The following is a 27,081-nucleotide window of genomic DNA, read 5'->3' as shown; positions in this document are numbered from 1 at the left end:
AGTTCCGTTTAAAAAAGACGTATTTGTGAAAATCTCCGCTTAAGTTTGACCGGAAAACACAAAATCAATACCGTGAATTAGCTACTCTGTTATTTACTTAGCAACTTACGTTTTTAGAACCACTTTAACGGCTAACAAAGAGCAGCTCCTCACGTCGCCAGGTTTCCTGCGAAAGCACGGCAAATGGTCACCTGATGAATGAAAAAAAGAAAAAAAAGCAGAAAATTAGGTTCCTCTGCACTCATAGAACACTAAAACTGTATTTGTTACGTCATCACGTCATGCTTACCTTATCAAAGTTGGGGGACTGAACTTTTTAGCCCATTTTCTCGGTGCGCCCAACAAATGGGCGACAAGAAGCTGGCAAAGTTTTTTCCGTACTTAGCTGGCCGGTGGTCATCTAGGGAATGAAGCTCTGCAAGGTCTGTTCAAGCTTATGACCAAGCACATGTTTGAAAATCAACTCGTGATTGGCTGAAGATTGTACAGTGAGTGACAGTAAGTAGTTTACGATTTCATAATATTATAAGACGGGGTATGACTTATGACAAGCACATGTTTGAAAATCAACTCGTGATTGGCTGAAGATTGTACAGTGAGTGACAGTAAGTTGTTTACGATTTCACAATATTATAAGACGGGGTATGACTTATGACCAAGCACATGTTTGAAAATCAACTCATGATTGGCTGAAGATTGTAGTGAGTGACAGTGAGTAGTTTACGATTTCACAATAATTGTAAGACCCTCTTAAACATACGGGGTACGACGTAGGATACTTTGTAAATTCCCCCAGTTAGAGACCCTCTACAGTCCTGTCTTTACACAAAAGACTGGACGAGAGTTGGTGAGCGTTCAGCTTTGGGATTGTGAGGGAGGAGGGACGGTGGTGAGGAGGGAAACATAGCCAAATACAGAAGACTAATGGGGAAGGTGGGCAATTTGGTACTTAAGAAAACAGATTTCCTCAAAAATGTCAGTACAAGTAGCTTTCCCGCGTGTTAACGTCAGTAATCCATCAATGCAACTAAAACTGACAGAATGGCGTTTGCTCTGAAGAGTGCAAATATACCTCGGCCATGGGTAATGGCGCCGAGATTAAATCAAACATTTTTTGGAAGGGGTATCAATAACGTTCTTCTTTTTTTTTTTTTTTAACCTGCTTCTTTCACACAATTTTAGAGCAAATAGATAGAATTTGATTGTATAGCTTTAATGTTAACTTTTTATCAGCCTGAAATGTAATTGCTAAGTATTTATCCTGTTGAGTACGCCTCCCTTTAGCGCACACTAAACTGTGGTCCAGGGGATTTCTACCCTCTCTACATTTACGACATCTATAATCTCCCGTAAGGAGATGCCTATGCTGGGTCTCGAAGGTGTTCACTAACGGGAGATTTTGACTGGAGAATGAAAGATTAATTCATTAAGCCTACGGGAGTACGTCTTATGACAGAAATCATATTAATAGAATTTATCTTAAGGCCGTGGTTAAGAGTCGGCCAGGTATTTGAACCCAGAACCTTTAGTGCCCCTGTGACACAGTTGCCGACTCAGCAAACCGGTTGCGGTAATCAAACAAACGTTGGCTTAAGTAAAACTACTTCGAATATCTAAACTTTTTTAAAGTCACCCAAAGTAATATAAAATGTAATTAAAAACCTAGCAATGCTCAATCAAATACAGGTGTAGTTCTCTCGACAAGACAACGTGTCCTATAAATTGAGGTGTGGTAGAAAGTTCCGTGCCTCGGCTGTTATTTTCCTTGGCATAACTTAACTGATTCGATGATGCTGATTAGACTACAGATGCTGTTCTTGATTTCCAGGAGATTTATTAGTTAGGAGCTGTTCAGTGTATGTGGAATCAGCCCGTGTATTAATTGTTGAAGAGAGAAGTATTAGCTGATTAGGTTTGTTTTATGCTGCTAAAAAGAGTGTTAGCAGCAGATCATGTCAAAAGATTTTGCCATATTTAAGCTCCATTTCAAACAAAGAATTCTAACGGAGACACTGATACTATACAATCGTTAAACAAATCTAGGTTTGTGACCACAGATCCATAACTTGTATGAAGTTGTCCATTTTTTTTTTCTTAGCGAACAACGGGTTGTAATTACAGATATGACTGAGTAATGCGGTAGTCAATCGAAATTCCCGCTCTCTGACACCGGGACAGGGCGGGGGAATTAGCGGGGTCACACCGGGGTCTTAAGGTCCCCTTAACAGCGGGAAACCTCCATTCATATTAGTCTTTTATACTTTTGTTGTGATTATCTATCATTAAATTATATTTTGAGAAATGCACTTCAGTCGCCTAGACTTGAAAGTGTATTTTTTTAATAAACGATTTATCTATCTTTATTTATCATCTAAACCACGCGGGGACGGGGTATTGAGCACGTGCCCTCATTGGGGCTTTTATAGTTCTTCCCTCCCCCTCGTCGCCTCCACACATACACTGTCCTTATAACATACAGTTTTATAATTTTTCTAATAGGATGAAAGAAGTCACTATGGCTTGCATTTTACTAGCGTTTCGTCGTTGCAAGTTAACCTTGCTTAGTCCTTAGATTAGAGGCTGTAGCCACCAAGAGAGAACCGATAAACTTTACTTCATACATTGCTGTTACAAATGAATTTGTAACACGTTACATATATATAACCTGTATTATTAGTTAAAATGTGTTGTTAATTAGTTGTCAATACTTAATTGTTATGATGTGATTTCATTTATACAAGGAGTCTCGTTATTGGAACATATCGTTCTGTGAGTTCTCTCCTGTCAGAGGTTTCTTCATTTTGTTTTTTTATCCTCTGGCGAAGTTTATAAATAAATAAAATATACTGTAGTACATATAATGATTAACGATTGTAAGGGAATACCTAACTGAAAGAGTTCGGTTTGTTTTGTCAAAGATGCGGACCAGAATAGCTTTGAATCGTTGTGTTGGAGTAAAAGATTGATATTTTGGAGTCGGTATCATTAATAAGTGTTCCACGAGCGCACGTTGGATAGAAGATGATAGATAGTCAACGAGGCGCGCAGCGCCGAGTGGGCTGTAAGACCCTGTAAATATCTCGTATTCAACAAGCGCGAGTGGAATAAATGTTTTATTTTTATTTGATGTTTTCTTTTTCCCCTGACCAAAAAATATGGCAAGAGTAATTTATGGGGCATGGTATAATGGCTCATATACCATGGCCGCTAATCCAAATTGAAACTCTGGAACTGCGTTATCCAGCAAGTCAGTTTAAATAATGATTATTAAAAACTGGACCATTGTATAATGAATTACAGAGATTTAATTGAGTTAGCGGCCATGGTATATGAGCCATTATACCATGCCCGAGAAAAAGCGACCATTGTATTGTCTTTGGTCTTTCTACAAAGCGAAATCAGCAAGATCTAGCAAAGTTACTACGCGCCTTGTTGGCTATCTATCATCTCATATCCAACGCGCGCCCCTGGAATATTGATTCTTGACAATATACATTCATTTTCAGCCATTTCAGAATACTTAGATTTCAAAATGTCCCGGTGAAGCATGTTGCCGGGCCCGCTTGTTGACTCGCGCTATCGCTCTGGATTTACCCCACGGGATTTTAACAAGGAATACTTTCTTGATGCATGGCGGGGACATAACCGTTCACTTCCGGTTTAACAGAACTTGAAAATCCAACAGTCGCGGAGGAAACTGGATCGAGGAAGCACAAACTGCCTGCGTACTAGGTTGCCAACATGGCGTCGTCGTATACGCCTTTATATATGGGCTTGTCAATGTGGAAAAATGGAAAAGCGATGGATATTTTTCAGTAAAAAGACCCGGAATATTACTGGTTGACCCTAAGGATATCTGAAGCTTTTCACGTCTGCAAAATTGAGTTTGTAAGGTAAGACATGTACAAGTTCGTTGTTATTCAAATTTAAGCGAGCAAGCTTACGTATTAACCACCGACGGAAATTGGCCAGATATGCTTATCAAGTTCCTCGATGTTCAGCCTAAACTTATTTGATATTTTTCGGGGAAGAAATTTTTTTGATGATGTTCCCTCAATGTGGCCTGTGAGCGTGTATTTAAGTTATATCGCTCCATGGCAACTGAACTTCACCGAACGCTCCGGTCCCCACAACGATTCTGTGTATTGGACTAGCTATGCAATGTATAATACATGTACTTCTTAGGTGGTACAAAAGTAGCTGGTAAAATGACGCTTTATATACAAAAAAGCCGGTCAAGAAAATTTTACGAAATTGGAGTGTTTCAAGTGATGATCCCGAAAGATGAGAAAACCAATGTAGTTACGTTCCTGCTATATTGTCCGACTTTTAGGCATGAAAATGAACTCTAGCAAACTTGCTCAAATTTCTGCACTGCTATTACGTTTCTATAGGCGTTGTTTTCTTCGTTACTAGCTAAATTAGGCCTCTAGAACGCGCCTGTGCTGAGAATACTTCTTCATTAATTAAATTAGTTTGTTATCCAAAGTAATAATCGAGGAATCAAATGTTGTTTCCGCTATTCAGTTATTTACAAGTTTAAATTTGCTAAAAGCGTTACTCAAGTTTTCATTTTTACAAACAAAGGAGAGGTCTTTTATCAAGGAACGAAAATGAGGCTTCGCTGGAGTCATTCTTACACGAAAAGGACAAAAAGCGAGAAAAACCGTTCTTTAGTAGTTAAACACGAGGAATGTGGTCACCACTGTTCGCCATTCGGTTCCACGACTGAAGAACCTTTAACAAATTTATCTAAGATTTAAGGAATTTCCACTTTTCCTAGTTGAGAAAATTATTCGAATGTTCAAAATTGATTCGACTTGTCTCATTACAAATTCAATAATAACAGGCCAACAAAAACAGTCTTCGCTCGATCGAGTTTGATTAACATGTATTGAGCAAGAAAGCTGATCTTTCGTTGTGTGGTTTTCCAGAACGGTTTTAAAATTGTTTCCTAGGGGTTAATTAATTTGTCGCCCGGGTTTTCTTTTAGAGCTTTTTCTATTCGAGAGTTACTTTTGCTCGTCCTCACAACCCACAGTTATGGTGTATTGCTCTGCACTTAATTGTATTTGCTCGTAAGCGAAATTTCGGGATCTTCCACACCTTTCTTCATTGCGAACAAATCCCTACAATGCAATTTTTTCTGGTGTATAAGTGCCACTTGGTTCTTTTATTCGTTTTCTAGACACAAAACTAGGCTACTAAAATGCGACCTCGTGTATAACAATTTGAACAGAATTTATGACGTTCGAGTTTTCAGCTGACTACCAATGGTTATCAAGAAATCGATTGTTCTTCCCGCCAGTTTCTTTGCAAGCTTAAATTTGTAAAAAGACGTTTCTGAAAATTTTTGTTTAACAAGAAAAGAAGAGGTCTGTTATCAAGGAAAAGAAGTGAGGCTTCTTTGCGGGTAATTTAAACACAAAAAGGAAAATCTTTCAGCAGTGATACGAAAGTCAAATATGGCGGCCACCGCTTTGTACCATTTAGCTGCAAATTTGACTGAAGAACCTTAAGGAAAGTTATCTAAGGTTTTATAAATCAACGCTTGCCGTAGTTGATGAAGTTATATAAATGTTAGAAAATAAATTCTGGATGGATTATTACAAATTCAAGAATAACAGGATAACAAGAGCAGTCTTCGCTCGATCGAGTTCCATTAAAAATAACATGAAATTGGTAAGAAAGCCAACCATTCGTTGTGTGTTCGCGCTCTACAGAGTATTTTAAAATCGGTTTCTAGCGGTTAATTAATTAGTTGTTGCCTGGGTTTTTCTTTTAGAGGTTCAAAGTGGTATTTGGAAATCGGGTTTGTGTTTAATTCGCTTTGTGTTATGGAAGTCCTAAATCCTAATTCTTGGGTGTTCCCACAACATAAGCTTACATTGAGAGATTGTGTATTCTCTCTTCGCTAGTTACGTTGAAGCCGGATTCGGCAATTTTACACCATTTTCTGCACGGAGATCAGGTCCCCACAATGCAATTTGTATTGCTGTGTATAAGTGTTCTCTATCATTATTAGTTTTCTAAGACGAAAGTAGGATGTCGAAATGCGACCTACGGTAGAAATGCTTCCTCTTATCATTTGAGTTTTCAGCTGCCAATAGTTGGCTGATAATGGTTATCAAGAAATCGAATGTTCTTCCCGCCAGTTTCTTTGCAAGCTTACATTTGTAAAAGGACGTTTTTGAAAGTTTGTGTTTAACAAGGAAAGAAGAGGTCTGTTGTCAAGGAAAGGAACTCAGGCTTCTTTGCGGGTAATTCAAACACAAAAAAGGCCAAAGAACGACGAAAATTTTTCAGTAGTAACACGAACAGTCCAATATGGCGGTCACCGCTTTGCATCATTTACCTGCAAATTTGACTGAAGAACCTTAAACAAAGTTATCTCAGGTTTTAAAAATCAACGCTTGTCGTTGTTTATCAAGTTATCTAAATGTTAAAAATAAATTCTGGATGGATTATTACAAATTCAAGAATACAGGATAACAAAAGCAGTCTTCGCTCAATCGAGTTCGATTAACATTACATCCTTCAGTAAGAAAGCCAATCATTCGTTGTGCGTTCACGCTTTATAGACCACTTTAACATTGGTTTCTCACGGTTAATTACCGTAATTCACATAAGTTGTTGCCTGTGTCTTTTCTTTTAGAGGTTCCAAGTGGTATTTGGAAGTCGGTTTTGTGTTGAATTCGCTTTCTGTTATGGAAGTCCTAAGTGTCCCCACGATGCACATTTCTTGTGTAGTCTCTCTTCGCTTGTTGCATCAAAGCAGAATTGGGAGTTTTTGCATCAAATGGTTTTCTTGATGGAGGTCCCCACAATGGAGTGTATTGTTGTGTATTAGTGTTCTCTTTTTATAATTCGTTTTTCAAACACGAAATTAGGATGGTGAAATGCGACCTACGGTGAAAATGCTTCTTCATGTAAAAAAAGTTTTAGATCAGCATTTAAATGACATTTGAGTGTCAATAATCGACTGACGATGGTTATAAAGAAATCGAATGTTGTTTCCGCCATTTTCTTTGCAAGCTAACATTTGTAAAAGGACGCTTTTGAAAGTTTGTGTTTAACAAGGAAAGAAGAGGCCTGTTATCAAGGAAAAGAACTGAGGCTTCTTTGCGTGTAATTCAAACACAAAAATGGCCAAAGAATGAGGAAAATCTTTTAATAGTTTATATCCTGCTTAATGTCTAGCCAAGTTCCAATTCATGTTTTCTGTAGCAGTCATTTTTTAAACCAAGAAAATACTCTGACCTTCGCCAGCATCTGCACTGCATAACTGTGATAAATCAGAGCAAAAATCAAGCGAGAGATTGCTATAATTATATATCGAAGTATAAATGACAAAAGTGCTCAAAATAAGGGAGCTGATTAACTCTGTCCCAGTGCCAAGACATGTGTATGACCCAAAAAGTCATTTTTTGGTGGGGAAAAAACCATTAATTCAGTCTTCGTTTTTGTTTCTTTAAAAACAATCTTCACCATATATAAGCATCTTTCAAACCATACTTTTAGGCAATAACAATGTACATGAAAATTTCATTTCAGTAGCACTTTAAAATGGGGCCATTTGGTGGAAATCCTTCTGTATGTTTAAAATCTTGATCAGAGTTTATGACGTTTGAATTTTTATGTAGTTGGAAATGGAGATGTATGGTTCATAGCAGAAACAGACTGGGGCTGAGAGTAATGCCATGGCAATGTCAAAATGGATTTCATTTTACAAAGAGATCTTGATTGCAAAAAAAATTGAAAAATTTTAGAAAAATGACAATAATTTAGATTTTTTTAAAACATGTTTCGACAGCTCGATTCTTCTTCTTTTTACCTGACATACATTATTAGTGCCAAACGTCACAAAGACCAATATTTCCTGAGTTATTAGTGACATACTTTTGACTGAAACAATGTTTGCCAATTTATGATCCGCTTTTGGGCAAAAGCTTGTTTTCTTTGCAGAAAGGCCTTTCAAATAGGGATTAACTGTTTTTAGCTTCATATGCACTTTAAATAAATTTACTTTATCACAAATTTACTTTATCATTAAAATGTTACCAATGTTTAATCTTTTACTAGTACAGAAGAGGTTATCAAGTAAAGGAACTGAGGCTTTGTTAGGGTAATTCAAATACAAAAGGGGACAAAAAGCAAGACAATACTTCCCGGAGTCAACAGTTTAACCCAATTAAGGTTGCCGTGTACCTTCAGGGGTGGCTTCAGTTAAACAGATATAGCGCCTCTCAGTTACATCACAGATACCAAAACCCTATATCAAATTAAGGCTTATAGAACTGGGTATTCAAATATTCATTGCTTTTCCAAGAAAATAAATTCACAGGTTTTTCGTAAAGTCGGAACTTGAAGGTCCAGGTCATCGTTCAAGAGTTCCAACTCAATGCGATTTTTATATTTGGAAGTTGTTTTTTTTTTTTTCTCCAGGTCAGGATCCCAAAAGCTTAAAAAACGTGTCAGGGTTTTCCTTAATTCAATTTCATTCAAAAGTTGCAAAACATTTTCAAAACTGCGAGAAAACTATGCGGAGTGAACGCATGGAAATGGCTTTCAAGGAAAGAATTTTTAGAATTATCGAATTTCCCGTTTTTGTTGGTTATACATTTTTCTAGCATCTGGCCAAATTTTACTGAAATCGGCCAAATCGTTGTTTTGTTGTAACTCTTGAAAGTGTCCCCTGCAAGCGAAAATTAAAATTTGAGAAAACAGCGCTTGAAAAAAAATTCTCGCTTCACAAACAAGTACCATCCCCTAATGCCTTTATGGAAAATTAGCCAATCATTTTGCAAGCTACTTTTTCTTCCGGTCACCTCGTGTGAAAATTTTCTCGCAGTTTTGCACGTACTCATGTTGCAGAGTAATCAACTCTTCACCATTTTGTTGGATATCTGCGGTGTTTGTTGTACGCCCACGGCGATTTTGTAATTTGCAATGATTATGGGAAAAACAAAATGGGGACTGAAGCCGACCTCATCAAGCAAAGCTGTTGGGCCGAAGCAGAAGCAGCTGAGGAGGGTAAAATTATCAGTGCTACGGAATTATCAGGGAACCACTGTAACCGCATGTATTGTCTCAGTCAAAGTGAAAATTCTTGCTGCTCTTCAGTCAAAAAGCCTGCGAATAAATCTATTTGAGCAAAATATTATTGAGAATAGCGAAGTTTCGAAATTGCTTATCGAAAGTTCAGGTGAAAATTCACTCTTGAATGAACGTCCCAAATTGTTAATGCTGCAAATAGGAAACAAGTATCCGTTTGACGCTTGAAAGAAAACGTTTAAACGGAACCGTTTAAAAGAGCTGACTGTGTTTAACACTTTGGAAATTACCGTAATACAGCAAGTCGTTGTGAAAACGCTACAAGCAAAAGCGGCGGCTTTCCCTTTACAAGTTATCTTATAGCGACAGGCGACGTGAGAAAAGATCAAGACATAGGACATGATTCTTAGCATTATTTTTTGTTTTGTTTCCGCTTGCCGAGACTTGTAAGTTTTACGCACCTGAACACAAGTGATCTGATAACGTTCAGCCACAAATTAAAAAAGGAAGCACATGAAGCGCGATTCAGGGACTCACAAATTGAAACATTAACAAGCCCGTCTCCAAATATCTGCTTCGCTGGATGATTTTGAGACCTTTACCTACTTTAAAGTGTAGCTTAAAGCTTTTGTCTTCTTTTATGTCATTGTCGTTCTCGAACAAACGCAAGTTCTTCCACTAAATACAGGATATTCGAAGTGCGAGAATGTGAGGGATTCAAGACTATAGAAAGACTGTTCGCGCAAATATCGCAACGGGTGGTTACACCGGCAGCAATATGCTGTCAATCAAAGTAAAATTTATATTCCAGTGGAAATCGCTAACGACCCAATTTCTCGGCAAATACTCACTCTTTTTTGAAATTTTTTTTTTATTTTTTTTACTTACTGGGAGGTTGATTTTTATCTAAAAAAAAAAGAAAATCCAAAAGTCTTTTACTAGTACAGAAGAGGTTTTCAAGTAAAGGAACTGAGGCTTTGTTTGGGTAATTTAAATACAAAAGGGGACAAAAAGCAAGACAATACTATAGTAAAAAAAACCCAAGTGTGAGCACAGCCAATATCACCACTAGTTGATAACAATGTGATTTTGGATTTTAATATTTCACATAATATATCAAACACGAGGAAGAGTGTTTCATCAGATATCCAAACACTGAGAAGTAGGTTGAAAAAACGAGGTGCAGGTGTTTGATATGGCTTCTCAAATGATCAATCATTCTTGAAGAAATTCAAGGCTAAATTTGGCAAAATTTTATGGTAATTAGGATCACATATCCAAACCACGGCCATGGTAGTGATTTACTTTGTTTTCTCTGGATGAATTATTAATGAGTTTGAGAATGTTTAATCAAGAACAAGATGGGGTGGCTGATTTGAAATTCAAAATCCCGCAATATTTTTGGGTTCTGGATGGTTTCAGAGATTTAAAGTAATAGTTGTTCTAGAAGAGTACTACTTCTTGACCTTTAGTTTCTGATGTCGCCAAACGGACGTTTCAAAGCTAAACCAGAGTACCTTGCAAGACTGGAAGCCAAGAGACTCTTGTTGCTATTCACTTCTTTGCAAACATAAACCATCAGTTAACTTGAACTGTATGATTTGTCCAAGTAATTAGGCAAAAAGCGAACAGATTTCATACCAAAGTAGTATGTTTGCCAAACAAATGCTGCATGTAGCCGTTAACAATAGAATTGAGTCTGGATAATTTCTAGTGTCATTAAAAAGTAATTCAGAGCCTCGTAGCACAACATTGCTAAAAAGACAAAAACAAATTTTTGGCTACCTTGAGCTTGATAGGCACACAGAATTACCAAAAGTTATGTAAGAGGAACTGGATATGTTGTCCCTCTACGTTGTATGAGGCAAAACTGGATAGCCAGTACTTTGTTACTTATGGACGATCTTTCATGGCCTAGTAACGTTATTCACAACACTTTTTGTTCATGTGCCAATGTATGAGATGTATGTTTCCAATATGCACACACCCCGTCTCTGTCCATACAATCCCTCTTAAAGCCAAGTCAATATGTATGCAGTGCATACCTATTTTTTCCTTTAAGCTAGGCACACAACTAGTCCCAGTGACTGTATCGGAGACTAAGTCCCTCATTGTCAACTTCTGGTTTTCAATTTGTCAGAAAGCAAGGTCCTGCGATGTGTTCCCTTAGTTCTTTGGTGTGGGCAGCTCATGTGATGAGGAAGGCCCTGTGACCAAATGAAAAACTCATTGAATAATATGAGATTGTGTGACTTGTGGATTTTGTGTTGTGATCAACAGTGCATCTTGTTTCAAATGTTCAGTGGATCTTTTGCTTCATTTTTAAATTGCTGAATGGCAATAACTGATTAAATTTCTTATTTATTTATTTATTTATTTATTTATTTATTTATTTATTTATTTATACATTATTTATACAGAAATTCCAGTTCAGCATAGCTGGTTTAAATGGAGATCTGTATAAAATAAGAAGAATGAATAATCAAATATAGAAATGAAAGCAAAAAATCAATCAAAGAGTTCATGAAGGTGAGAAATTAACTAAGGTGATTTAGATGTTTCTTGACTCTCAGTTTAAAACTAGTGAGAGACTGATCATGACGTAAGTTATGAGGAAGAGTGTTCCAGGATTTGGCGGCATTGTACTTAAGGTGATTCCACTGAATTGCATTGCGCATCCTTGCTGCGCATAATTTTTCGCGTCATTTAGCGCGCGCACGAGCACAACATTGCGGGATTTCCTTGAGGTTAAGCTCGGCAGGAAAATAAATGGTCCTTTTCTTCTAAACGAGCACGGTGACCCCCCTTTTTTATTCAACAAAATTAAAGAAAATACGACTCTCTAAGTTTTATCCCAGTTTCAATAATTTTTTTATTCAATTTCGAAATTGAATCATTACTACGATCAATTTTCGACGTTTCGCGGGAAGCGTACAACCGCTCGAATGTCCCCTATTATGCCATGGGATTAATTTATTGAGCCACTTTATGGCATTTTACTACAAAGTTATAGTACTGTTATAAGAAAAATGCTAGTATTTCATTTTCAGTACTAACTTTCTGAAAGTAGTGGGCACTTCTCGCTGAAGACTAGCTCTTTTAATATTGAGGTCACATGCCTAGAAAATAGTGAGATAGTACTACAGCCCTCTAGGGTGAAAACAAGCACGGTGACCCCCTCCTTTTATTTTATTTTTCTGATGTACTAGATGTACTTAACATCTGTAGAGATTTTCAAAAAATTCTCATTACAAACGTTCTTTCGATGGAATCACCTTAAAAGAGATTTAAAATTTAGTAGTCTTGGCAAGAGGCAGGCGAATAAGGTCTTTGTTCCTAGTGTTGTAAGTATGGATCTGCTCCGAGGAGTGGAAGTCATCTAGCAGATAAGCTGGGGCCAAGCCTTTGATACACTTACAGACCTGTATGCACTTTTGGTATTCTCTGCGGCATTGAAGGGATGGCCACGGGAAGAAGGTCAAAGTAGTTCTTGTTTCCCTGACCGCAACCATCCCACACAACGCAACAGTAATTGAATAACGGTAGAACCATAGCTGCATTAAACAGAGTAATGCAAGCTTCTTTTGGGATGACTTTCCAGGCTCTACGAAGCATTCCAAGGCGGCAAGAGATTTTATTTCCGATATGATCAATGTGTTCATTCCAATTTAGGCAGGGATCCAGAAACACGCCCAGATATTTAAATTTGTATACCCTTTCAAGATCTGTGTCATTAACACTAACTGCGAATGACTGGACTGAGCTCAATTTTTGGTGAGTTCCCAAAAGCATAACTTTAGTGTTCGAGTGATTTAACATGAGATAGTTTTGGTTCAGCCATCCAACAACGTGGTCGAGGTCTTGGGACAAAGCAGCCTCAATAGCTTGCACAGAACTGCTTTCAAAAAACAACAGGGTGTCGTCAGCACAAAGATGGACTTTACAGTACTTTGTAACTGACGATAGATTGGTAGATCGGTTCTTAATAAACAGTTTTAGAGCTGAGCAATTTTAAGGGTTTCTGATGAATTAGAATTGTTCCTATGGTACGTTTGAATGGTGAATTTAATTCAAAGTACCTTAAACTTTCCAATTTTGTTGTGTAAAAGGTCCCATCGTGTAAAACATTGCAAGGGACTTGTCCCCGCAACTAGTTCCGCCATGTAAACTCAACAGGGGACTAGTCTCCGCAATAAGTACCAGGAATGCCAACTATCCTCTTGTGTTTGCAAACCTTTAAAGCTTCAAAGTTCTATACTTTAGTGTGTGTGCGGACATGTGACCCTTCATTTACCGTCCGCCATGTGGGAGGACCACTTTGATGGGTTTTCCCTGTGTTTACCTTTCAGAGTGCGGGCAGCGCAAGTGCTTTTAAGATATACTTCGCGTTTTCCTTAACATTGTAAATTAAAAACGGAAAGGTAGCTAATTTACAGTGCCCTTTTGTCATTTAAGGTATATTTCAACCACAAAGCCCCTTCCTATTGATTTTTTGAGCCCTATTTTCTCAATTTCTAAAACTGATTATTCCGCTCACTTTGTTTTGCCAGCCCTATTATTTTTTTTTGAAAACATGATCCCGTTGTTGAAAATCGGCGAAACTTATAAAAATTGGTTTTAGTGCAACTGTTTCTTATAAATTGGGATCATTTTCATTTTCGACATGACTACGAGTGAAGAAATCAGGCTGAAAAATTGTAACATCTGCCAGTATCACAGCGTATCTCTGCACAATTTGTCTCAGTTCATTGATTGCACGCTGCAATTTGTCTGCCTGAATTTTTTATTCAAATTTAGATGGTTTCTTTGAGAAAAATTGCCTTGATCCACGTGCGTTTCAGTGCAAGCAGCTTTCGAACGATTAAACTAGAGTGTGAATTGGTCTTGTCAATATAATGCCGTCGTTTTGTTTAATTGTCGGTTGTGGGAACAAAAGCGAAAGTGTCGGAATGTGGCAACTTGTCGTGTTCCTAAATTTTTAACAAACCAAGGAGAACAAATGGCAATTGCACTAGTGGATCATTCAGTCTCTGCGAATGTCTTATTCTGGCCAAAACCACAAATCTCTTGTTAATCATACATTCAAGGACACTGGAAATGAAGCGGCTAATTAACCATCTGGTTGTAAGCTTGAAGGCTTCTGTAAACTTTAATGTGTGCATTGGAATACAAACTAGTATCGAGCACAAGGTACGAAAGTAAATCCATGGATTCAACTGGTGGAAGGTATTCCTTGCTCAACTTTTTCGCTGGGATGAGAAGTGGATCTATGCCAATCTCAGAAATTTTATCAAGATAATATATACTTTACCTTGCCTTCAAGATTTTCGCTATAATTTGAGAGCATCAGAGGCTCAAGCTCTGTTGTTTCAGTCGCCATTTTGATTACGTCAGTACTCCAACATGGCTGCCAGTAATTTTGTGACGTCATCCACACACACACACACACTATTAATGAAATAATCACCCTTGGTCACAATAATTAAATAGCCTTTTAAAATTTGACTGAACGAGGGTGTAGACAAAACCATATGGAGTGCCCTTATATATGGTCATGCTTTTGATTATAATTCTAATTAAAGGCTTTAGAATAATCATAAACATGACCATATTAAACCAGTTTGTGACTTAAAAATGCTACAGGACTGCTTGTTAGTTCTTGAAGGACAGGTTTTGAAAGCTGTAAAATATGGATTAGGAAATACATGTAGTGGTGGGATTTGTGAGAGAGATTGCAATTTAGTGAGCAGATTATCATCTGTACTCTCAGGCTTCATTTACACTACACTTTTGTCAGTGAAAAACACTACTATTTTGGTGACAGAGCTGAATAACATATCGCTATGTCACTGGCATGCAGCTGGTACGAACCTTGGCTCAAACACACAGGTTTAAATGACCTGAATTGGCGGGACACTTGCAAGTTTCAATGTATAAACGTATCGTAGTTGGAAAAAACAAGCCTACTGTAAAAGCTCTATTTAGTAATCAGTAATCGTTTTGTTTAACTCAAACCCTGTGAGCTTACTGAGATGACAAGTGTGCTGAATAATTTTTTTTTTCAAGCCTTTATAAAAATTACAAAAGCTGGGAATAAAATTGGGGAGGCAGGTCTAATTTAAAGAATCTGATGTCCCAAGGGAGGGAGGGAGGGAGGGGGTGCATTTTAGAGCTTTTACAGTAGTTTTTTTTTTTTTTTTTCATTTTTCATTTTTCAACTAGAAGAACTATTGCTTAATATGTCTTGTAAAAAGGGATCCTCATCTCACTGGATCCAGTAGGAGGACTCGTCAGTTGCCGGTTTCACACATAAGGGTATATTATTCAGCTCTTCTCTCTCTCTTTCTCTCAACAGGTCTTTTGTTTCCAAAAGCCACAATATTGGTGAACAAGCTTTCAATTTCCAAATTGCAGCAAGAATTCAAATCACTGCCCCTCAGTAACTTAGTATTCAGGTGAGTACTAAAGTCCTAGTTGCCCAGAGTGGACAAATTTCTCTGTCTGTACAATTTCATTTCAAAGCCATTTACAAAGTTGAAGTATTTGAAAAAAACTTGTCTGTGCTTTTTTGGTTCCTTTGGTAACTTCTCTTTGTAGCAGTATTTTTGTGTATACCGTTTAGGAGTACATCATTAAAGTATTAATGCCTCTCCCACATACCATTTCCTATTTCCACCGCACATCAACAATATGTTTACAGCAACAACTTTTTCCTTGGTGCTGGGTTGAATTGTGATTAACATTAATATTGTTCTTTGTTTTCCATAGAAAATGCCCTGGTATTGTAACAAGTGAAATAGGTACAAGATGGAGAAAAACTGTAACTATACACCTAACAGACAAGAGTCTCAGCAAGATGTATACAAATGAGAGGACTGGTTTCTCATGGACATTGTCACTATAGCATTCAGTCTTTTTCTGCAAGAAAGGAAAGAGTTCCTAAGCTAAATTTGTGTTCTAGCTGGACTTTGTCTTTTTCTTATTGTTTATTTTAGCATCCCATTGTAATGCAATTTTATTGACTGAGTTAGGTCAGGCCAAATCAGAAAATTTGGCGTTAGAGTTAGCAAATTTATTTTTGGCTATTCTTTGGGACTACTGCAGAATGGGTATGCTCGGAATATTCAATGCTCAGGTATTCTTTGGACCTATTCGAAATGAACAGAATACCATTCCACTGATTCACTCAATCCTAAACCGGAATAGGAATAAACAGAATATCGCAAAAAGAACTCAGTGAGTTAGTTTGCTTGATTTAGCGTTTTTCATTTCTTGATGGGGGGAGGGTGTGGGGCAATAGTTAATAATAAGTAATTTTGTTATTGGGATAGATGGCTTCAACTAATGATTTATTTGAACCAGTTGCTCAGGAAATCAGTGAAAATGTGGATGTCCTGAACAAATTAGTTAATATTTAAATACCGAAAGGAGGACTTAATGGAGTTTGGTATAAAGACTGCATGGTCGTCCTTTAACAAGAAATAGTGCTGGACTTATTTTTTGTAGGATCAGTGTAACTCTAGAACGAAATAAGCTCTTTTTATTTTCCAACAAACCACGCCAGAAGTCTAGGAATGGCAAGTTTAGGCAGTCACAATTGTCATTTTCAACCTCTTGCTTAAAAAGAGGGACGAAATAATTATTGTTTGTTTCATGGCATCCAGTGCATTATGTATAAGAACAATGAACAGTTTCACCAGCTAGTTGTGTGCATGGGTTTGTTCAGAGGAACAAAACGACAGGGGGCCCACTTAAACTGTGTGACCGTTTGTATTTTGAATTTACAGAGGAAATGTATGGGAATGTCGAAAATCCTCGTATTATTGTACTAGATTGCGATAAATATTCTCATTTAACATCAAAATAAACGTATTTTTACCTTAAATCTTGTGTGTTGTCGTTCTTGAGGTCAAAGACTGCGATTTGAAGGGTTCGGCGTTGGACGTTCACTTTTACACTCAAGTGAACGTCCAACGCCGAACCCTTTGGAATTTTTGGAATTTGCCCGTCTGGCCCCAGTTGTTTAAAAGGTGGATAATTTTATCCACTGGATAGTTCGCTACCCGGCAGATAAAATATGTGCAAGATTTTCTCGATAGTCCTATAATTTGTGAATAGAGTAGAAGCAAATGTCAAATTTAAGAATGGGATTGTGTGGAAAATTTGTCAAAAGCATTGGTTGGAGTACATTTGCTCTGCTGGATAGCGACTTATCCAGTGGATAAAGTTATCCTCTCTTTGAACAACTGGGGCCTGAAGGGGAGACGTCTTGCCCGTTGCTTGTAAACACTGGGGAAAACACTGTTAATTAGTCTTTTCTATAAACATACTAGTAATTGCCCCAAAAGTTGACATTTAAAAACATAAGGTACTAAATACTAAACATTTTTCACTGGCTATGTCCTGAATCACACCTGCCACTGACCCCTGTACAGAGGCAGCCAGATCAGAGTTCTGTCCCTTTGAAAAGTTCTGGTCTTGTTGAAACGTGGAAATAGGTCCAGACGCCTTGAGTACTTCCACAACTGCATTGGACACAACAGCGGCAACATCCGCTAGTGAAGTTGAGCCTTGCCCGGTCGCCTTATCGCCCGATAATAACGGAACGCGCTCCAACTGGCTGGGATGAACGGTACCTTGGTCGCCGGGCGCCGGTGTTTTTCCAGCTTTTCCACGCTTGCCCTTCGCACTACCAGATGTGGATTTGGCTTTACGTTTGGGCGCGCGTTTTGCCGTCCCAGGGATAACAACAACAGGGAGCACAGCAGGGGCAACACGTTTTTGGCGTCTGGTCATCATGATCTTTGAAAATAAAGAGAGGATAGAAACTGTAGACTGGTCATGAAATTATGACAGAAAAACAAATGGATCAGGGGTGCGTCCCAAAAATAAGGCCCAGCAAGTACACAATGAACAACAATAATTAATAATCATAAGATTAACTGAAAGAAAAAGCAATTAAAAAAAATAAAAATAAAAACGGCAACATGTTTGGCAAGTCAACAAAAAAAAAAAAAAAACAGCGACGAAGATAAAGGGTGCGTTCGTTTGGGAAAATCCAAATCCGGATTTTTGATCTAAGATCATCCGGATCATGGTGCATCAAAGGAACCGACGAATCCTTACCTAGAGTGGATTCCTCGGTTCCTTTGATGGACCATGATCCGAGTAATTTTGGATCAAAGATCCGAATTTGGATTTTCCCAAACGAATTAACCCAAGGGGTCTCTGTAAAACGAAGACCGGATGGCGGATGGCGGATGATAAAATGCGGATGACAAATAAAATTAAAATAATAAATAAATAAATAAACAATTTCTTACGCCCAATTTGTTTTAGAAAATTATGTAAAAATTACGTGAAAATTAAGTACTGATTCATGCCGAAAAGCTTACGCTATGGCTTGACTTTTGTTGTATGTTATGAAGTTGCACTAGGAAATAGCCGGAAAAAAATTTTCTAACCGCTTTGTTTGACTTAAGGCGAGGGTACATCTGATAGCTGTTTTCACGCCGCTTAAAATCGATTTAACGGAAATATCTCGTTCGCGTTTCAAGCAATACAAGAACCCTTAGCTCATAACACAAATCAATGTTTGGGGGTATTTTATAAATTTTGGGGGGATTTTTAGGTATATTTGGCAGGAGATAGTTTTTCTCAAAAGAGTAGTAAAATTTGGGAAATAAGAAATAGTTAAGATTTGATGTAGTTTAAAAAGGGAATTTGAAGTTAAAAATTGATATATGGACACTCAAACAGTCCCCTACCAACCTGGTGTGCTCTTGGGTTGGGGGCAACTGTCAGTTAATGTTCCAAATATAATTTTCTTTCTTTTATCCCTTCTTTAAACCTCTTAAAATTCCATCCATATTCACGTTTACCTCCACCTTAAGAGAAGTAACCGAACTGGCAAATGGTCTCCTACGTAGACGTTATTTGGGATCGTCACGCAATATTTCCTTCCCCACGTACGGAAATATGACGTGACGAGCCCTACGAACGTCTGCGTGGGAGGCTAACCGGCAAATCGAGTAAGTCATTTTGTTTACGATATACTGTCTACGTGCGGGTCTAGGGGTAAGCTAACCTTCAGTGGCTGTAAAACAATGATAATAAGATTTACCTCGACAGAAGCCGGAAGACATTGATCAAAGCCATAACTAAAATGCTACTATCGCAATTTTGTAACATGCATTAAAACGCAAAAGCTATAAATAATCCCTACCATCGTGGGCTGGTCTAGCATTTTCACCATACATGTACAGTGAACACAAAAAAGGTTAACGAAAATTGCCTGACATTAAAAAAAGGTTGAAGATCGATTGAGTTTAATCAATTTATTAAGTTAACTCACTTCTTCCAAACGAAAGTTGGCTGGCCCAAATCTGCGTCACTTTCCGACAACTCAGACATCGGTTAACCCAGGTGCGCGGTTCATTCACTCGAACTATTACTTACGCTAACAAGCCTTTCTACAGGTGCCGTGCACGTACAAACGTTCGGTGCAAAATTGATAACTATTTAGGGTAGGGTGGTGTGTCGATCAAGTACTGTAGTGGTAGTAGTGTAGTTTTCTTTATTAAATGTTAGTTACTAATAAAGATGGGGAAAAAAAGGACTGTAGTGGTGATGTTAAGTTGAAAAGTGTGGATCTTGATGATAAAGTACGTCTTCTTCGATGAAAGTTCTTTCTTTTTTTTCGGATCCGACGATACATAAAGAAAAAATGTGGGAAATCTGTGATTAATTAATTTATCAATTTATTTATTATTTTAATTTTTTTGTCATCCGCATTTTATTATCCGCATTTTATCATCCGCCGTCCGCCATCCGCCATCCGCCGCCATCCGGTCTGCGTTTTACAGAGACCCCACCCAAAGCGTGCGCTGAAAAGTGGCGTGCAAATGACCTAAATTAAGCTGGGGGCGTGGTAGGATCACCCGTCTGGAATATTTGCTTGAGAGCGAACAAAATGGCTCCTCTGTAGCTTCTATATAAGGCATAATGGCCTTGCGCATTGAGGTGTACCCCATCCCCACATGTTACGGGTATATTCGGCTTACGTAGCCCTTTATGGCACCAAAATTGAACAAAATTTAAAGTCTCCAGCACTACGCTGAGATACTGGTTAAGGAGAGCCACTCTTTCATTGTATAAAGGCACCTCCCGTGGGATGGCGGTGCGGTTGATGACTTGGTACACCATGATGTAGTTAACGTGGCATTGGTTTTGCAAGATATGGACAAGAGCCTCTATTTTGGAACCCACAGTCTCAGGTTTTACACCAAGTTGGCACAAGTCATTAGAACCGATTTCCAAAATAACAATATCGGGTTTTAGGCGCCTAACATCATGGAGGTCTAAAGCACGGAGTTTGTCGACTGTGCGTACCCCGACACCTTGGAAAAATACTCTGGCTGATCGAGACAGATGGAGGTCCCGCTTAACCCTTCTATCACCACACTGGTAGACAAAAGTTTTAAAACGGCTCACAAAAGAGTGACCCAAAATGAGGACTTTTGGCTTATAAGGCATAACAATAGTATATAAAAACAAATTGATAGATATACTTAACTCTGAATAAACGAAGATAGGACAACTCCTGAATGAGGTTGCAAAAGGATTTCTGAACTCGGAGAGCGTGTCAAGAATGAGAACTCGGTGAGCGTGTCGAACTCGGAGAGCGTGTCAAGTCTGAGACTGAGAGGACGAGCACGAGGCAATGGCCACACTTTATACTGGCAGTTTGAAGTCGAGGCTAAGTACTTTTCCATGAAAGCTCGCGATTATTGCTCAATGTAATTTTTATTGTTACTTCGGTCACAGGATAGTCTTGTGACTCTTGCTCAATATTTTTATGTAATGAGAATTAGGGTTTTATCGAAAATATACTTCCAGTCACGCCCTGAAACGATGTTCCACCACAACTCCCCCACAGGTCTATACCGAGTTAATTAATAAGCCTAGTTAATCTATTTAAATCACTAAGTAGGCAGAAGTCATAAAAGTTTTTATTTGCCGGCAAATAAATTCCTTTTAATTGATTTATTCGAGAACGTTTGATGTAGAAATTGTTTTTGGATGAAAATCTGGTGTGATAATGGTGTATAGTATTTGAATAGGTGAATAGAGTGGAGATGTTAGGTGTAGTAAGGTTATTAGATACGTCATGCATGATGGAGGAAACTGTTTTAAAGTAAAGTAAAGTAAAGCATATTCATAGGAATGATATTCGATTGAACAAATAGCGGGACGGCATGAGCTCCGTAGGGTGTAAAATAGATCAAACGAAGAACACGTTTTTGCAAAATTAAGTTGGGTTTTATTTATTTGTCTTAATAAATATAGAGGAAATGATCGAATTTACAATAATGGCGAGAAGACCTCAATAAATCACCAGGCTTATAAGAGAGGCCACCTTGGCTGTCATTAATAAGTAGAGCATATGGTGCTGCTTAAGTGCGGCTTAGTCAGTTCATGATTTTGTGGCTAAGAATTGCAACATTTTTTTTCTCAAAGGTAAAAAAAATAGATGACGAGGTAATTGCTATTGGGAGAGAGTTCCAGAATTTTGGGACCTTGGTAAAGGACTGTAAATGACTTAAGATTTGTTCGACAAGAATGTGATCGATAGTGGTTGGCTCCTGGTGCCATAATTATGCACTTGGCTACCTGTTAATAACAAATTTAGAAATATTGGAGGTAATAATTTATTTTGATAGCAAAACATAAATTTGGCTATTTGAAATGAATTAACTTGGAAAATGTATGGCTCGCACAACGCGTTTTTGCAAAAAAAAAAATTCTATTTTGTGGACGACCAGGTGGAGTTACAGTAAGTCATATAAGAAAAAAATTAGCGCGTGGTACTCAGTTAGTTTCGTTTTTGAAGATCAATAAAATCGGAACATGAATATGATACCCACTGACTTGGAAATTTGTTTACATATAAAGCTGATGTGATGCTTCCAGGTAAGATGTTTATCAATATAGACACCTAAGAATTTGGTAAGATTAGCTTGGTTCAGAGACTAATTTCCAAATAAAAGGGCAAAATTGTAGTTAAGTTATTTTTTTCTTTCTGTCTAGATTTAAAGATAATGTAATTAGTTTTTTGTAGATTGAGCGAGAGCTTATTACATTTCAACCAAACATCAAAATTGCGTAGCTCGTCATTTAGTATGGAATGTAACTTGTTTGGGTCTGAATGAGAGTAGAAGATACTGGTGTCATCAGCAAAAAGCAAGGACTGTGTTAACTTCGAGGCATTTGGAAGGTCGTTGATGTATAGTATGAAGAATAAAGGGCCTAAAATGGAACCTTGATCAGACTCCGCACTTGATAGTTTGCGTTGTGGAACTATCTTTTTTAAATTGTACAAAATTGTTGGCGGCAGGAAAAGTATCTTTTAATCCACTTCAGGGCCACATCACGAACACCATAATGTTCAAACTTAGTGAATAGGATTTCATGATCAAGAGTGTCAAATGCTTTGGAGAGGTCTAAGAACACACTTGCAGCGATCCCGTGTCGATTGATTGCAGAAGAAATTTTGTTATTGAGATGTATTAAAGCAAGTGACGTAGAGTCATTTTTCCTGAACCCAAACTGACAGCAATGCAATATTTCATATGTTCCAGCAAATTCAGATAGTCAATTGTACATAACTTTTTTTTTTCTCAAAAAATTTCGAAAAATTGGGTAATAAGGAAATAGGTCAGTAATTCACAAAGCCGAGTATTGAAAATATTCACAAAATATTTACAACGAACAGATTATCGTCGTTGTTGAAATTTTGAAAATGTCCCCTTATTCATAGATTACGATGAACACAATAATAACATCAAAACTACGTGTCAGAATAGTAATAGATTCTCACCGGGAGCCCCCACTCCCAAACACCCCAGGTGGAGATAAGTTATGGGAAGAGACGAGCCAGGAGGCGCAAAGGAGCCAGAGCTCAGGCACGAAAGTGAGTCAACGCTGCGGGGAGGCGGGTGGGGCGACAACCTGAGATCTTGTGTCCATTTTAACGAAGAGAGGAATAACAGGATAAAACAGGCCTATTTATACTAAACTTGTAAATATTATGCAAAACCGGTTCCCTTGAGGATACACAAATGCGCGAGAATTTGAATACACAGGTCTCATAGGAATAGAGGGCGTTTGGGCTTGGCGGCCCCCAGTGAGAATAGCACCCAAATTGACGCAATGTATGAAGCCACAGAAGATGTGCCCTTTGTTAAGATAACACTTTACTTTACACCTTAGATTACACTTAACTTTATTAAGAATGAGAATGACGTTTTGAATAGTGAATTTGGAAACCGGACCAATGAATAGCGAAATTAAGTACTGTGACAATTACACATGAATTTTCCGAGGATTATCAAGAACAAATGAAGTTCACAGCGGATCATTCCAATGATGAAGAAATTAACATTTTGAAATTTTCGAAGATTCAAGAGACAAACCAAATTTAATTCGCCTCTCATAAACATTAAAGAGACTACGGCCGTTTTTCACGTGGACACTTACATTACGCGCACGTTGTTCACTCTACAAAAAGATCCAATAGCTTCTCAGTGACTCTTCTTTATTGCCTTACGAACTAACAATAGTTCTGCTTACTCTGTTCAACAATCAGTTCTGCGTTTAACCAGATAACATCCATTTTCATACTGGCTAGACAACCATCTACTCAACGCAAACTAAATCTTACGCAAGCCTACTGTGATTGGCTACAAGGAACTTATTTGCATCCATGTCTTCGATCTGTTAGCTGAGCTAAAGACATTTTCCTAGTGAGATATCACCATGAAGTTTGGGTTGTCCAGTCAGTACAAGACAGGGAAAGCAATACAAAAATTACAAAGTTCAGACCCCGCATCGCGCAGAATGCCTATTGTTTTGGGGACATTTACTCACTGCACGGCAAAAATTATAGATCTGTAATATAAGCAGTGAAGCGTTAAGTGAGTGACTCCTATTGGTCCAAATCTACGCGCGCCGTGCTCCGCAGGGAATACTGCTCAGCTCATCAAATTGTCATTGCGGAGCTTAAAGACAAAGGCCACATAAGCTATTGTTCATTCTATTGTTTCCTAATATCGCACCTTTGCAGTATGGCAGAATAAGTGCGCACTGGCAGCAAGTGTATAGAGTGTGTGCACGGAGGCCATGTAGGAGGACTAAAACAATTGAAGATATTTGCATAAAAATAGAATATATTTCCCAAAGGAAAATCATTGTATTGTTTCAGTCCTCCAACATGGCCGTCGTGCACCCTCTATTATCGTTCAATATTATAACAGATAGAATTTTTTGAAAGACCGTTTGGCCTGCTTTATAGGGCAAATCTTATCTTCCAACAAACCCACGGCAATAAATGTGGCGCCTTCGTAGGCATTCAAACCTACGAAAACTTAAATGTCGATTTTCAAATACAGTGAATATGCTTGTCGCGCCTGAATCTTGAGTAGCTTATGCTCGAAAAAACTCGCACGCGCGTGCCTTTTCTTTGCTGCCAAAAAGAGAAGCTTTAACTAGAACATTTGCGCTCGCGACCAGATTCCTCTAATTTGTAGGCGAAGAGGAGGATGCTTAATTGCACAAGATCGAAAAAAATGGCCGGTTTCCCGCAAACGTCCCTCCATTTCCATATACCTTCTCCGTTCAGTTGGAAATCGTAAGTAGAGTTTTTAACATTAACGAACGACGGCACGATGAGAATTAACAACGGATGGATCGGGTTTTCGAAGAGCTCTGAAAAGAGCTCCCGATCACTATTTATTGGTCGCGCACGCCGTCATCTTTTTTTGTTGATCGAGTCTGTTTGCAAGTTTAGGGATGGTTTAAGTATGAAAAGCATCTTCTTAATTAAGCAATCAAACCATCCTTAAACGTGCAAACAAACTCGATTCGCGCAAAGGTATTCACTTGAAGAACTTGTGATCCATTGTTAATATGCTAATTTGTAGAGACTGTAGAGTATAGAAATCAAATCTTCGCATTAATTTATCCACTTTGCCTTGAGAATGGTGTCACGAAACGTCGGCTATTAACTTTAATTTTCGCTTGCTTATGTTTCAAGAAATCATTATTGACTAAAACGGATTCTTTTCAAAGAAAGATTCGTCTGCCATTTGCCGTGCGTTAAAGTCTAGTAGGTATGTTAGTTTTCCCAAAATTGTTCTCCAAAATGACTGTCTATACGAAAATTTGCAAAATTTTTTCTATCTTGAAGTGGAAAAACGTAAAACTTCTACTTTCTCAATTTCCTTCTTTTTTAGTGCAAATAGTAGACTAATCCTTGATTTTCAAGAAGCCGTGCGTAAACCTTGAGATTACCATTTCTGAGACTCCGGAAAGTGAATCTTGTGAACACTTGTTGCCTAGTTTTGGCCCATTTTTCTCTAAACTTCAAAGCGCGATCGCATTCGAATTTGCCGCTTCAGTGTCTATGAATTATTCATGCAGTCCAGGCATTCTGGCTTATACAGTAAGGTTTCACAAAGATAGTTTGAAAAACACTTAATGTCACTATTCCGCATATACTTTAAATTATTATTGTTTAACAAAGCATGCAGCTAGATAACAGTATTGAGACAAAGTAAACAGACAACAAGGTGGCGTAATTGGGGGACACATCCCCGTGGCAGGTTAATACGACTTCGGGTTATGTGCGCAAAACAAACGTAAGCCTCACTTACCTCCCCACTAACGTGGGGTAGGACAAGAGTATTGGCAGAGCCTTTCTTATCTCCCCAGCACCATACGGGCTGGATCGGACAAGATAAAGGCAAAGGTATGAGATGGCAAGATACGAGCAATGCCAAGAGCTTGAGGGAAGTCGCAACGCAGACTTAACCGAACCACAAGGAGTGACCCCAAGTTTAATGAATATATAACAATCCTCCTCCAAAGGGAGGGAGGGTGGGTAAACAAAATTTTTAAACGTGTTTGCGTTCGTGCAATACTGCCAGGATAATGCCCTGGGATAGTGTTCTGACGCTTTTATAGCGAGACAGTGACTCAAAGTTCGGCCAATAGGTACAAACGTACTGTAAACTAAAAGACACAACGTGGCAAACTACTAGCCATCAATAGGGCTTTACAAAACGAGAACCAATCCCAGCAAAGGTAAGATTCATTTCTAGACAATTGTGCAACACATTGGTACAATTTCCTAGCCATGAAAGGCTTTTATCCTAACCCTACTGAATAGAGAGTATTCATTTATGAATGAGGCTTTCGTGTATACATTGTTGTCTGGGGTCGACACAACATTGCGTGACCAACCACCCCTAAGGCGTCACGTTCCATTAAGCGCATTTTACCGTTCGGTAAAAGCCTTATTAATGTCACTATTCCGCATATACTTTAAATTATTATTGTTTAACAAAGCATGCAGCTAGATAACAGTATTGAGACAAAGTAAATAGACAACAAGGTGGCGTAATTGGGGGACACATCCCCGTTGCAGGTTAATACGACTTCGGGTTATGTGCGCAAAACAAACGTAAGCCTCACTTACCTCCCCACTAACGTGGGGTAGGACAAGAGTATTGGCAGAGCCTTTCTTATCTCCCCAGCACCATACGGGCTGGATCGGACAAGATAAAGGCAAAGGTATGAGATGGCAAGATACGAGCAATGCCAAGAGCGTGAGGGAAGTCGCAACGCAGACTTAACCGCCACAGATGCATGCACAGCATGCATCCCCCCAAGCCAACCCTAGCCTAAAGAAAGTTGCCCGAAACACGGGCCATTTGCGGGACCGCAGAAAGAAGCACTGATTCGGGAGTGCGGATATAAATCTGGTAACAGTCTGAGGACCAGGCCCCAATACTTTAATTAGCCAGTCTGGTAAGCCTGCAGCGGCAGCGGCGGATGCTGCGCCTATGCGAAAACTATGACCCTTGAGACTTTTGTAAGGGAGCCCCGCGCTGCGGGCGGAGTCCCGAAGCAATAGCGTGACGGAGGACCTAGTGAGTAGCCGGCCTGACCGAAAATAAAACAGGGGTC

At 38.5% G+C, this 27,081-nt stretch overlaps 1 protein-coding gene and 1 long non-coding RNA gene across 3 annotated transcripts in view; one reads left to right on the top strand and one right to left on the bottom strand.

Moving 5' to 3' along the window:
• The window catches only part of LOC146470866 (uncharacterized), a 145,374-nt gene that overhangs the window by 109,963 nt on the left and 8,330 nt on the right, over positions 1 to 27,081 (bottom strand). The gene's annotated exons all lie outside the window — the stretch shown is intronic.
• LOC146470869 (uncharacterized) lies at positions 844 to 16,939 on the top strand. Of its 2 annotated transcripts, XR_014866915.1 has the most exons (4): positions 844 to 933; positions 3,507 to 3,893; positions 15,410 to 15,509; positions 15,847 to 16,939. It is a non-coding gene; the product is annotated as an uncharacterized LOC146470869 (long non-coding RNA). The 2 variants fall into 2 exon arrangements; XR_014866914.1 differs by lacking the exon at positions 844 to 933 and having other exon boundaries at positions 3,469 to 3,893.

The sequence above is a fragment of the Pavona decussata genome, unplaced genomic scaffold (genome assembly GCF_977016875.1).
Source record: "Pavona decussata unplaced genomic scaffold, jaPavDecu1.1 SCAFFOLD_109, whole genome shotgun sequence".
Lineage (NCBI taxonomy): Eukaryota > Metazoa > Cnidaria > Anthozoa > Scleractinia > Agariciidae > Pavona > Pavona decussata.
This window is presented reverse-complemented; position numbering and strand designations above follow the sequence as displayed.